Source organism: Sorex fumeus, unplaced genomic scaffold (genome assembly GCF_029834395.1).
Source record: "Sorex fumeus unplaced genomic scaffold, SorFum_2.1 ptg000240l, whole genome shotgun sequence".
NCBI classification, from domain to species: domain Eukaryota; kingdom Metazoa; phylum Chordata; class Mammalia; order Eulipotyphla; family Soricidae; genus Sorex; species Sorex fumeus.
Window position 1 is genome coordinate 14,025,748 of NW_026606297.1, and position 12,016 is coordinate 14,037,763.

A 12,016-nucleotide genomic window follows, 5' to 3' on the forward strand; every position below is an offset into this window, starting at 1 on the left:
CACTGCCTGCCTGGAGGAAATACTTTGATTTAGGCTTTATTTAAATGCCTGAACTTCTATGGGAGAAACAAAAGATTTTCTAGTAAGGGCCCAGTTGGGAAGGAGACCAACCTCCAACAGATTTAACCATTCCAAAGCCAAGGCGCCTGGAGTATTTTACAGAGCCCCAGGCAGGAGAGATCTTGGGAACTTGCAGTATTCATAGGCAGCTGGTTTGAGCTGTCACTGACCCTGGGTGCAATCACTGTGCTAATTAGATTGTCTTTTCCTAATACAACATTGCCAGGCTCCATCCTGTCTACATCTCTGTGTAGAAAACCATTACTCATTGAATCATACTTTGGACATGCTTAAGATTTTTGCAGCTCGAGTTTTCAATGTTGGAAACGAATCCTTTGTAACTGTAAACATAGCTGTTCACACAGCAGTATGTACCAGAGTTTAACTTGGACACTGTCCTACTTCAGGAACTTTCCTGAAAGATCTGACCGTGTTCAGAAGATCTTGAATATCATTATCGCCGCCCCCCCCCCCCACTTCCCCTAACTTTGCGAGTCTTTGGTATCGTCTTCTACCAACTCACTTAGAAAGATGGCATCAGACCCAAGTCATTGGCGGGCTTGAAGAGTTTGGATTCCAAGTAGTTTCTGCGAGCCCCGGGAAACACAATTCTGTGTTCCCACATTCTGGGGTTATTCATTCTGTAATAGTAACAGAGATCACAGGGTCATGCAAGGAAAGGAAGGAAGGAAGGAAGGAAGGAAGGAAGGAAGGAAGGAAGGAAGGAAGGAAGGAAGAAAGAAAGAAAGAAAGAAAGAAAGAAAGAAAGAAAGAAAGAAAGGGAAAAAAGAAAAAAATCGGTGTTCCTGGAAGGACAAGGGACAGGTACGCATCTAGGCTTGCGCCCGTAGATGGCCTGTTTACGCTGTGAAGAAACACCAACGGTGTCCCTAGCTCAGGAGACCGGGTTTTTTTTTTTTTTTTTTTGGTGCGGTTGTTTGTTTTTGAAGGCGTGTGCGTGTTTTTCCTGCAATATTAGGAAGCTGGCCAAGTGATAGTGCGCCGAGGTACTGGGTCCCCGGGAATTGTAATTGCTCGCGCTTTAAAGGAAGAACATCCAGCCGTGGCTGAGAATAGCACAAGGTGCATTTGGAGAGTATCAAAAGGGGGAACAGACGGAGTCACACAAGTTCCGAGTATTTCTTAACGCGCCACCTCCCTTCCCCCCACCAAGCCCCCCCATCCGCCCCTCCCCCGCAAAAATAAATAAATAGATAAATAAATAAATAAGAAGAAAGGAAGAGAAAAGCCTGGGGCTGAGGGACTGTTGCAGGGAGCGAATCGCTCCGGACTTCAAACACAGGGAGTCATTCTGTCAAGGGGAGGGGGCGGGTGGGGGCCGGCCTCCCTAACAAAGTCCTCCTCTCTTTGCTCCCTCCCACTTCATTCACTTGCAAATCAGTGTGTGCCCACAAGAGCCAGCTCTCCCGAGCCCGTAACCTTCCCATCCCGAGAGCTGCAGTTCCAGCCTCGGCAGCGAGAACGCCACCAGCGGCCACCGCAGCGGCAGCGGCGGAAGCAAGAGCAGTCGGGCCGGGTCGCGGGGTCCCCCCGGGCGCAGGAAGGCGAACGGAGGTGGGTCTGGGTCTCCCGGTGGCGACGGTGCAGGATGCCTTTCCTTTGCTTTTTTTTTTCTTTTCTTTTCTTTTCTTTCTTTTCGGCTTCTTCTTCTTCTTCTTCTTTTCTATCCTCCCCTTCATTCGATCGCGGGGATGCAAGCCAATCAGAGGCAGCGCCCCGTGCACCCGCGGGTACCGCACGCGGAGCGGGGAGGGATGCTCAAGCCCTGCGAGCCAGGCTCGGGCGGGCGGGCGGGCGCGCGGGTCCGGCTGCGCCGGGCGGCGCTGCTGCTGCCGCCGGCCAGGACGGGCGCCGCCGCCTCGCAGGGAAACGGGGCGCAGCGCCTCCGCCTCCCGGTAAGACGATCAGATCCATTGTGGGGGGCACGGTGGGAGGCACGACTGCCTTGCTCTCTTGCTCTCGCGGAGGCTGCCCGCGAGCGAGCGCCGGCATTTGCAAAGTTGGCTGGTCCAGGAGCAGGGCGTTGGTGCGAACCGTTTGGAGGTTGGGGGGCGGGGGGCAGGGGGCTTGGTCGCTTTCCACCTGCCCACAATCGCGAGGGTCGGGTGCGGTGAACTGCCTCCGCTGAGTTTTATTTAGTTCTTGGCTTCCCGATCGTCTATCTGAGGGGCTTGGAAAACTCCCGCATGTCCTACTCCCCCGAGAAAGGCAAACTTGAGATGGCGATGATTTGGCAGGGAGAAAACTGTTACTAGCTCGCTCGGTTCCCAGCCACGGCTGCGGGCTTGCCAGAGGGCAGAAATGCTAAGGTTGCAAGGAAAAGTGCAACCTCGGACTCGGAAAACGGAACACAGCGCCCAGGGAAAAAAGTCCTGTGCAAGAGGCAGCCCGCTGGTGCTCCGACTCGGCGGGGCGGGCACGGTTCGGGCAGGGGGAACGTCCCTTCCCAGAACTGGCTGGACAGCAGAGCCGCGAGTGCGCCTGGGTTTTACAGGGGTCCGAGGCAGGAAAAAAAGTGGAGCCTCTCCCGCGCGGGGGTCCTGGAATGGAACGGAAGGGCGCGTGGTGGTGTGCACTGCAGCGGTCGGGGAAGCGGCGGTGACTTCCACAGTTAGAGGTTCTTCTGCAAAGAGTTATTGGAGATCTCCAGCCGGGAGATGCTGGCGAGGTCAGCGCGGTGCTGAGAAGTGTTGTCACTGCTGCAATAAAATCCATATTTTATGGGGAGTTACATGCAGGTCCCTTCTCGTGCAAGGGGCTGTTCCCCTCAGTTTACTGAGATCGTTCAAGAAAGAGGGAAGTTTAATCATCCGGAAGAGCCTACATTTCTCTCTCTCTTGGTTGGCGGGGGGGGGGGGGGGGGGGGGGTGCGTAGAAGGTATTTTCATTATTTTATTCACACTTCTAGAGATGCATCCGCCTGTGCCATCAGTCATCGCTGCCAGCACTGGGTACCGATGCACATAATGTGGGCAAGAAGTGATTTCTCAGGCAAGGATGTTGCTGAGTGGCTGGTGTATGTCCCTGGCTGGTTGCACTGGAGGGTTGACTGGCCAAATATGGGCTTTCAAAGCGGTTATTACCCTAGGGGTGCAAACTCCTCCTCCGCAAGATGGAACAGGAAGGCAGGGAGATGTACCTGGTTAATGCACTGTTCCTCTAAGACTGAATAACATCTTCCTAGGCCAGGGATGGTGGAGCATGCTAGTTTCCTTGCTTTTCTGGCTGAACCTTTGCCTGAAAAGGAAACATTCAGATTCTACTCTAGGAGAAATCAATCTGGAGGCATAAACTGGAGGCAGTTTAGCTGAAGCATCCTCAGTGGAAGAGAAGTGGCGGGCCTGGTTCTGTTTTGCTATTCTAGAGAGCTAGAAAACAAGTCGGGTGGAATCAAGGGGGATAGGATCAAGCAGATGTCTTCAAGATGTCATAGGAGGAGGGCAAAGTTTATGCCGGAGGCCAGTTTTGCAATGCAGAGCTCAGAAACTTAAAGAATGTAAGAAATTTAAGAATGTACTGGGAAATTTCAAACAGGGCTGCATCTCACCCCATTTTGTGCTTTGGTGTGTCTGACTTTAAAAAGTATTGGTGAGGGGTAAAATTTTTTTTCTTCTACCCATCATAATAATTCTTGCATATTTTGGAAGCAGAGGAAGTAACCAATTTCTTCAGCAGCAGCAGAGCACATTCTGTAGGAAAGTGGCAATGCTTTAGTTCAACTGTTCTTCTCTACAATTATCTTTAGCTGCCATTATAGTAAGTGACAGGCTGGTATCTCTATAGGGACTCTTAGTCCCTTTACTACCTGGCTTTTACATCAATTTATTGCAATTACATTGCTTCATGCTAACTCTGCAAAGATAATATATAGAAACGAAATCACTTTCGACCAAGTTGCCGACTATCAGAAAACGTATGCTTCACCTCCTCCACCCACAACTTCCATCAGCTTTGCAAGTGAAAATGTACGCTGATGCACTCTTCCTTTTTAAGAAAAAAAAAGTACTGCTTAGAGATACTTGAAATAGCCAGTATTTCTAGAAAGCACAAAGACATTTTCCAGGGCATCCAGAGGCTTCCCATGGCAAATGTATCCATCAATTAGAACAAGTTCTGAATATCCAACCTAGGACCCATTGAGTGATTTTCCCACCTAAGGATTGTGAAGGAAGATAAAATGTGGCAAATATTCTGAGTGAAACCAGGTACTTTCCTAAGGTATTGGCCATGGCTTTCTCCCCCTTCTGGCCTTCACTTACTCTGCAGTGGTGTATGCCAACTAAGGCTGCATCTTTTCAACTATGGAAACTTCGGTTAAGTTGGAAGGGACCTCTAGTGGGTCTCTCCGTGCATTTCTCTTTTGTCATTCCACTGCAATCGTTACTCTGTTATCTAAAATCAAAGTACAAAGGCTTATCCTCCTAAGTCATGCTCCTTATTCTCTAAGCATCACCCGGATATGAAAGTTAAGTGAAAAACCCTGTTTCTTGCTAGCATTTGTGTAGTTCTTCTGCTTTAAGAAATCTGAGAGCACTTTGCACTGTTTTTAGGGAATCTACACACCTAATAACTTCTCAGTGATCCCCAGTGAAAGTAGCGGCCAATGCATGAAGAATTTACCATGTCCGAGTATAAAATTTTCCCATCCTGCTGGCCTCTTTAAGACTACTTTATCTGTCCTAATTTACCCAGCAATGGTACTGGCATTATAGTCATGACATTTGGAACATCCAAACGTTCCATGTAAAAGAACCCCCAGCACTAAAGAAATATTCACAGAACCCAATGTCAATCATACTTTCAGAGGTCTATGAGCACTGCAAAGTCTATGAGCACTCCAAAGTGAGAGTAAGCTAGAAGCTTTTCATTGAGAGGCCTTCCCCATTCCGAAGAACACCAGGAAGCCCAGAAGATGCTTGGAGGTATTATCGCCCTTACTCTGGGAGGATGTTCTTCAAATGTTTCTCTTTGACATGTCACAACCTCCTTTGTCAGGACCTACTTTCCTTACAAAACCCCAGCTGGAACTTCAAGGCAGCTAAATTTTGTGGGGATGAATTGGTCTCTTCTGCTGACAGCCAGCAAGTTTCAACTTCCCATTTAAAAATCTGTTGTTGAGTTGGAAATGTGTTCCAAATGAGATAACATCCGATGGGCCCATTGCCTTGTGCTGCTGGCTTAGTCACGGCAGCCCATTCTTTAGGGGGCCATCAGACTTAGGGTCTTAGAAAAATAATGAGAAGTGACTCAGTCTGAACTGCACATTTTAAAAAATAGTGTTTCAGTCTAGCTACTGAAGGTATCTCATTTGCTTCACAAAAAGGTGAAAATGGAGATAATATAAACCTTCTCTGGTTTAAATTTTTTTGCTCTGAATAATGATTCTCAGTACAAAGACTCACAAATTTGCTAACAAGAAAACTACTGAAAGAAGAAAATTAAACTCACCTGCGTACATGCGCACATGTGTGCGAGCGCGCAGACACACAGAGAGAGAGAGAGAGAGAGAGAGAGAGAGAGCTCCCAGCTATGAGACTGTTCCAATAATATGAGAGAAAGTATGCAGAAATATAAAGCTTGAGATGACTTTTCCCCCTTTTCATTCTTTCCCTTAGTCCAATTTTTATTTTATTTTATTTTGGTGTTGAGAGGTTGAGACACTTTCCTCAATCTAAGTAAATTTTTCACTCAAGCTTTCTTCTAGGTGGATTAACTGGGCCCAGTTTTTTCAAAGTTCCTCTTCCTAAGGCGAGCAATCTTTTCAAAGCAGTCATCTGAGAAACCAGAATCTTCCTAATTAGCGATAGAACTAAATGCAAAAAGTCTTTGTAACCCTGTCATTCATCAAGTAAGAAGATATGTAAAGAGCAGAAAGTACAAAAACACTTCAAAAAGTTAATCCACCTTCATTACTACAAAAATTAAACGGATTAAAGCTCCTTAAAGTCAAAAATATTGGGTCAAAGAGGGCCAGACACAGCCCTGAAGATTTTAGACCTTCAACACCCAACTAACTGTCCTAGAAATTTTTTTACTCTCCTAACAAAGAATAAAGACTCTAAGCACATGGACATAACTGTAGGGTGAGATACATGTCCAAGGGTAATGGGACCTCCTAGCCACAGATGATTTGATTATTTTACCATGCATCATCTGTTGAATATCTTTCCACCAACACTGCTGGGTGCTCATTTCCTCTGTTAATCAAATCACCTTGCTGAGATTTATGAGAGTAAGAGTTTAATTAAAGGCAGAATGTTACTATTAAATTTGATGTGAGTATAAATGAGCAGTGTGGTCCCAAACCTTTCCTCCTTTCTGCATACAGAGGTCTCTTCTGGAAGAGGACAAGTTAGGAAGAAGTTGAGGGACACAGAATTGGCCATTATAGGGTATCATTTATCTTCAAGCTTCATCATGTGAAAGAGCACTGTTGTTTTGTTGTTGTCTATTATTGTTTGGAGGCCACAACAGGACTCAGGGCTTACTCCTTGCTCTGCACTCAGGGATCACTCCAGGTGGGCTCCGGGGACCAGATGGGATATTAGGAATTGAACCCGGTTAATCTCATGCAAGGCAAGTGCCCTACCAGTTGTACTGGAGTTCCAGCTCTAGTACTGTTATGTTTTACTCTCTCCTTGAGTTGCTAAATTAGAAGATCTGCCTAAAAGACGTTCGAGAGGAATGGAAGTTAGTGGAATGGAAAACAGCTAGGAAAAATTAAATTGAGGAGGTGTCAAAGTAAATAAAATGAAAGTGATAAGGAGATGGGTTTTTACATAAGAGGAAAACAGGAGCAAAATTGCCATTTTTACACAGGGTGGCTTTCCACTTTGTAAATGCTGCTGCTATTAAAGGCAACTTTATACACATGATTGCATCATTAGCATGTTTGTAAACACTACAGCTCTCTACAGTGGAATACAAATTTGAAAATTATCTTTAAAAAGTCACCATCTCAAAAGAATGATCCTACATGAATCATAAAATAACCAGACAAGTGCATTTCTTTGAAGTGATCTGAACTTCCATGAGAACCAAAGAATCAAGTTTTCTTAATGCTTTGAAGAATATGAACTTTTCTGTTTGTTTTGGCAATGTTGGTGTACAATCCAAATATATAATACAGATACCATTTTGTTTGTTGCTTTTGATTTGGGGTTTTATTTTGCTTTGGGACCACACTTGGGTGTGCTCAGGGGGCTATTCCCAGCTCTGTGCTCAGAAGTGACCTCTGATAGTACTGGGGGATGGGGGTTTCATATACATAGTGCTGGGGATTTTAACTATAATCAGGAAATGTAAGGCATGTAACTTAATTCTTCTCTCTCTGTCTCTCTCTGTGTTTCTCTGTCTCTGTCTGTCTCTTTCTCTCTTTCTCTCATCTATCATATGTACTTTAGAAGCATAGTGATTTTTTCCCCATCTATTATTTCTCTGCATTCTCAATAGATAGACTGCTGTCCTTGCAACCCAAGTATACAATAATTATAGAAACCAAACCACCCATTTCGATCCTATATGTGGTGCTAAATAATAATAAATGACAATTACAAGACAGCTCATCCCTATAAAAATAAAAGGCAAAGAAATAAAAATACAAAAGGCTCAGAATTTGTATAAATGCAGCAAATAATGACACTTATTTGTCATTTGTCATTTGACAGCAATTATAAATATCAAATTAATCTTTACTGAGCTTTTCTACATAGCACACTCTTCTAAATAAGTAGCATGCCTCCTATATGTGAATAATTCCATAAGCCAAATGGAAAATGATAGGCTTCTTTCCCCTTAGTCCTTTTTTGATTTGAATTTCTAGGGAATTTCTGTTTGGGCTAAAGCACTTAATGAACGTGCTGTTAACAAACACTTGTAATGTCTTAGAAATAAAAGTGTGACTTCAGAGTGATACAGAGTGATGCAGAAGACATAGGAATAATGTGATTTATGTTGACCGGAGTGGTATAGGTTTTAATGCTGTGAAAAATGTTTGTGGGTTACTCATTTTTGAAAAGTCACTTATACACAGGCATTAAAGTTGATAATTGTAATCGAAAGGATCATGTGGGCCATTTGTCTAAGCATAATAATGGCACCTTTTATAAGTATAAAATCACCTCCTCCCGCCTTCAGAGCATGCCTCATGTCAAACAAAGTACTTCAGAAAGGTGACTGCAAATGACAGCTCTTCATTTCCTTGACAGGGGCCATCTCAGTGTCCCAGTGCCCAGTCCTTTCTCTGTGCATGACAAACTCTAATGAGTTTGGGCACAGTACTGGGGGGTAGCGCTGAGTACTGTTTCTATGCATCCTTGTCTAATGAGTAAAAATAATGGTTTCCTTTGTGCCCACAATTTGTTACTTCATTACCATTTCAATTCAGTATTTGTTCAGATATTTCTTACCAAGTAAAATTTCAACAAACAAAAGAGTAAAGGAAATTTTAAAAGGATTAAGGAAGGGAGGGGTGGAGGTAGTAAGTGCAGAAGATAGAGAGATGGAGAGAGGGCAAGTAGTCCTTTAACAATATATGTAATATATATGGTTGACATTGATATGCCATTTTTCATTTTGCCCCTCTAGTTTTGGGCCATACCCAGCTGTGCTCAGACTTACTCCTGTTTCTGTGCTCAGGGATTACTCCTGGCAGTGTTTGGGAGACCATAAGTGGTAGGAGACCACAAGTGGTGTTGGGGGTCAAACTTGGGCCAGCCATGTGCAAGGCAATGTCACATTCAGAGAATCATGTCATTAATCCAGTGTTTAAGAACAGTTTGATAAATTAAAAACATAGTCAAGAACATGAGACATAGTAGAAATGATGACCCAACACCCATCATTTCCGTTTAAGATCACAGAGCAGAGTGATGGTGAGACTGTCCAGAGATACATTAAATTCTCTTGGCCTCTCTCTTCTATAACTTGGCCAAATGGTTGAGTGTTATTTTTTTTATCATCTCTACTAAATTATGTCATTAAAAATCAAAGGAAGATAGCAGATAGTATATGGATTAAGAGGCATATGCCTTACATGTGGCCAACACTGTTTGGTTCCTGGAATCAAAACAGGGTCCCCTGAGCCCAGCCAGGAGTAAGATCCCTGAGACTAGCCCTCCTACAGCACTAGAGATGCTCCCCAAACTAAAAACGACCAATTTAAGTCTGCAATACAATTACTATGAATTCACTTTGATGGAGCAGAAAATCATGGAGAAAATAAAGAAAATAAAGACATGCCATACCTTTGACATCCTATTGCAGAGGGGAATTAAATTTTCCTCCAAATTCTTAACCATTACTTTGGAGGGGTGTGATTAAATTTAGGTTTTTGTTTTGCTTGGAATAGCTTGAAAGCAGTTTTGACTAGGCTTTTTTCTAAATCACTGATTTTCCAGGATACCCAGAATCTTTGAAGAAAAAATAAACTTGATTGGTTAGTGGTCAGATATGAAAAAATGATGACAATCTATTGTTTTCATCAATCTCAATTTACTCAATTAGGTTTCAGACACTGACCTTCATACTTCTTTGTATCTAAAATGTCAATTCTTCCACGATGGTGTACAGAGAGATTCCCCCTGGTCTAACTTGACAAAATTAAGACCTGGGAAGTCAATGTCAGCTTCCACTATTAGTAAAGGAGAGAGAGAAAGAACAGCTAATGTTCCATGAAATCCAAAAGTCTGAGGACCACTGGGTCAGATAATGAATAACATCATGTTGAAAAATGATTGACCTAGTTTCTTCTTTCTGATTTGGATTAACAAAGAGAAATAGGAATCCTAATGTTATATAAAACATTTCAGAGCCTAAACAATAGCAACCCAATCAAATCCTTGGATCCCTTCATTTAAAATGTGGAGGTTCATAGTAATGGTTAGTCGACTCAGACTTTGTAAGGATGGTCACAGATCCTTTAAAGGGAAGGGAAGGTAATTCAGGGAGCAAGAGCTCTTGTTTTGTGTATAAGGCCTTTGTGTATAAGGCCCCAGGTTCACTCCCACAGACACAGCCTGGAGACAGCAAACAACACAGACGATCACTCTGGTGACTGCCACTGCGTCTACAACTCAAGCATCGAGTCATCTGGTGTTGGTGGCATAAACTCTCACTGGAAGCAGTCCCCAGACTCTCCGAGAACTGTGATAGAGTCCTCCCCACACCACCACTATAATAAAGATAAATTAAAAATAGACTTGGGCAGAATGTGTCATAGACAATAGACAATAAGATTCCCTATTTGACTGAGCAGTGCCTGACTCCTTAAACTGCCGGTTGTAATGACCCCAGTATGGGGTCCTGTAACTGAATGTAAGAATCCTGAAAAATCTGGCATGGCAAAAATTTCCTGTACACAGAACAACCAAAAACTAATTCACAGTAAGTGACATTATAAATGCAGCATGTTTCTGGCACTGCCATCCCATGCTGTACTTCTCAAGCCAAAGGGTCTCAAGAACGGCTGATAGAATCGGTTATTTAGTGGAAAACAAAAAAGTTGCATGCTCTTATCTAATTTGATAAGTGAAAGAAAATCCAGCTCACCGCTTCTAGATATAAAAGGGATATCTTTTTTCCTAAAAGTGAACTTTATGTAATTGTGAGCAAGCACAAGTTGTCTAAGGTATATATGTTAAGGATTTCATTTTTACTTCAAAAAGCAATTGTTTTCTAGCTTAATAGTGCAGACTTGCACCATGAAAATGAGCTTATATTTTTCACTGCAAAGCCTGAATCTCCTTTGCAAGATTTCAAGAAGAAAAAAAAAAGTTCTGTTAATCTACTATCTTCAATTTTATAAAATGTTTGAAACGACTCAATTTCACATTCAACTAAAATATTCTAAGCTCTCCTTAGCAACAGGTTCTAATTTAATACAGATCAAAACTATGTGGTCAGACTAAGTAATCGCCAATGCAAAATGATAATATACACCAGGAATGTTATATTACTCCTGAACCCTAATTTGAACCAACTCAAGCTACTGTATCTCCAGCAATTAGTTGCATATTACACAACTTGTTTAAAAGTACCTAGTTGGGATTTCATCCGTGTTTCATAAAGAATCAATTCTAGGAAGGAGGCTTTGCGATAAATATCAGTGTTAGAGTGTCATTCCTTTTCTGACTCAGATCAGCCTTTTTATCAAAATAAGATATGTGGGGGGCAGACCCTAATTAAAGCAGCAGAATGTAGGGGTCACTTCCTGATTAGTGTCATCCAGACGAGGTAAACTGAAACCTCCAGATCCACAAAGGATGGCTCTGCAATAATTTTTGCATTCAGAAAAGAATATTTATCTGCAGGTTCATGCACCTTTGAAGCAAGTGCATGCCAAAGACAGGTCCCATATTTTTAAATGTTTTATTCACAATGCTTCCTTTTCTCTCACAAGTTTGCTTTTAATTCTCAGATGCCACTGTCCAAAATGCCTTTCCAGATAGCACCATGATTTATTTTTTTCTAAAACAAATAAAATAACCCTTGAATTTAAACAAGTATTTACTTAATGTTTTGTTATTTTTAAAAAATGAATTTAAATCAGAGATTGTTGCAGTAGAGAGTTGGCCTCAGAAAAATGGGGGTGGGGACTAGGAAAATAATTGCACCGGCAGAACATAAAACAAGACAGCCACATTATTTAAAAGTTAAGTTGATGGGGAAGGGGTGATAGCACAGCAGATAAGGTGATTGTCTTACACGTGGCCAAACTGAGTTTGATTCCCAACATCTCATATGCCACCTCACCACCCGACCGCCCCAGCCTCACCAGGAGTGATCGCTGAGCACAGAGCCAATGAGTAAGCCCTGAGCACTGCCTGATGTGGAAAAAAAATTAAGTTAAGCTAAAAGCAACATAAAAGTCATATGCTCTCGTGACTGAATTGAATGTGATGCCAGGAACGATTTTTATAGAGCACAGAGAAAGGAG

General features: G+C 42.9%; 1 protein-coding gene across 2 annotated transcripts in view; it reads left to right on the forward strand.

The window, feature by feature from the left end:
* Positions 1 to 1,458: 1,458 nt before the first annotated feature.
* The window catches only part of CDH6 (cadherin 6), a 141,807-nt gene continuing 131,249 nt past the window's right edge, over positions 1,459 to 12,016 (forward strand). The window contains exon 1 of one of the 2 annotated variants that reach the window (XM_056108955.1): positions 1,459 to 1,635. The gene's annotated coding sequence lies outside the window, so the exon portion shown is untranslated. Of the gene's footprint in view, positions 1,636 to 1,872; positions 1,977 to 12,016 lie in introns of those variants that run through there. The other variant, XM_056108956.1, reaches the window with a different exon arrangement.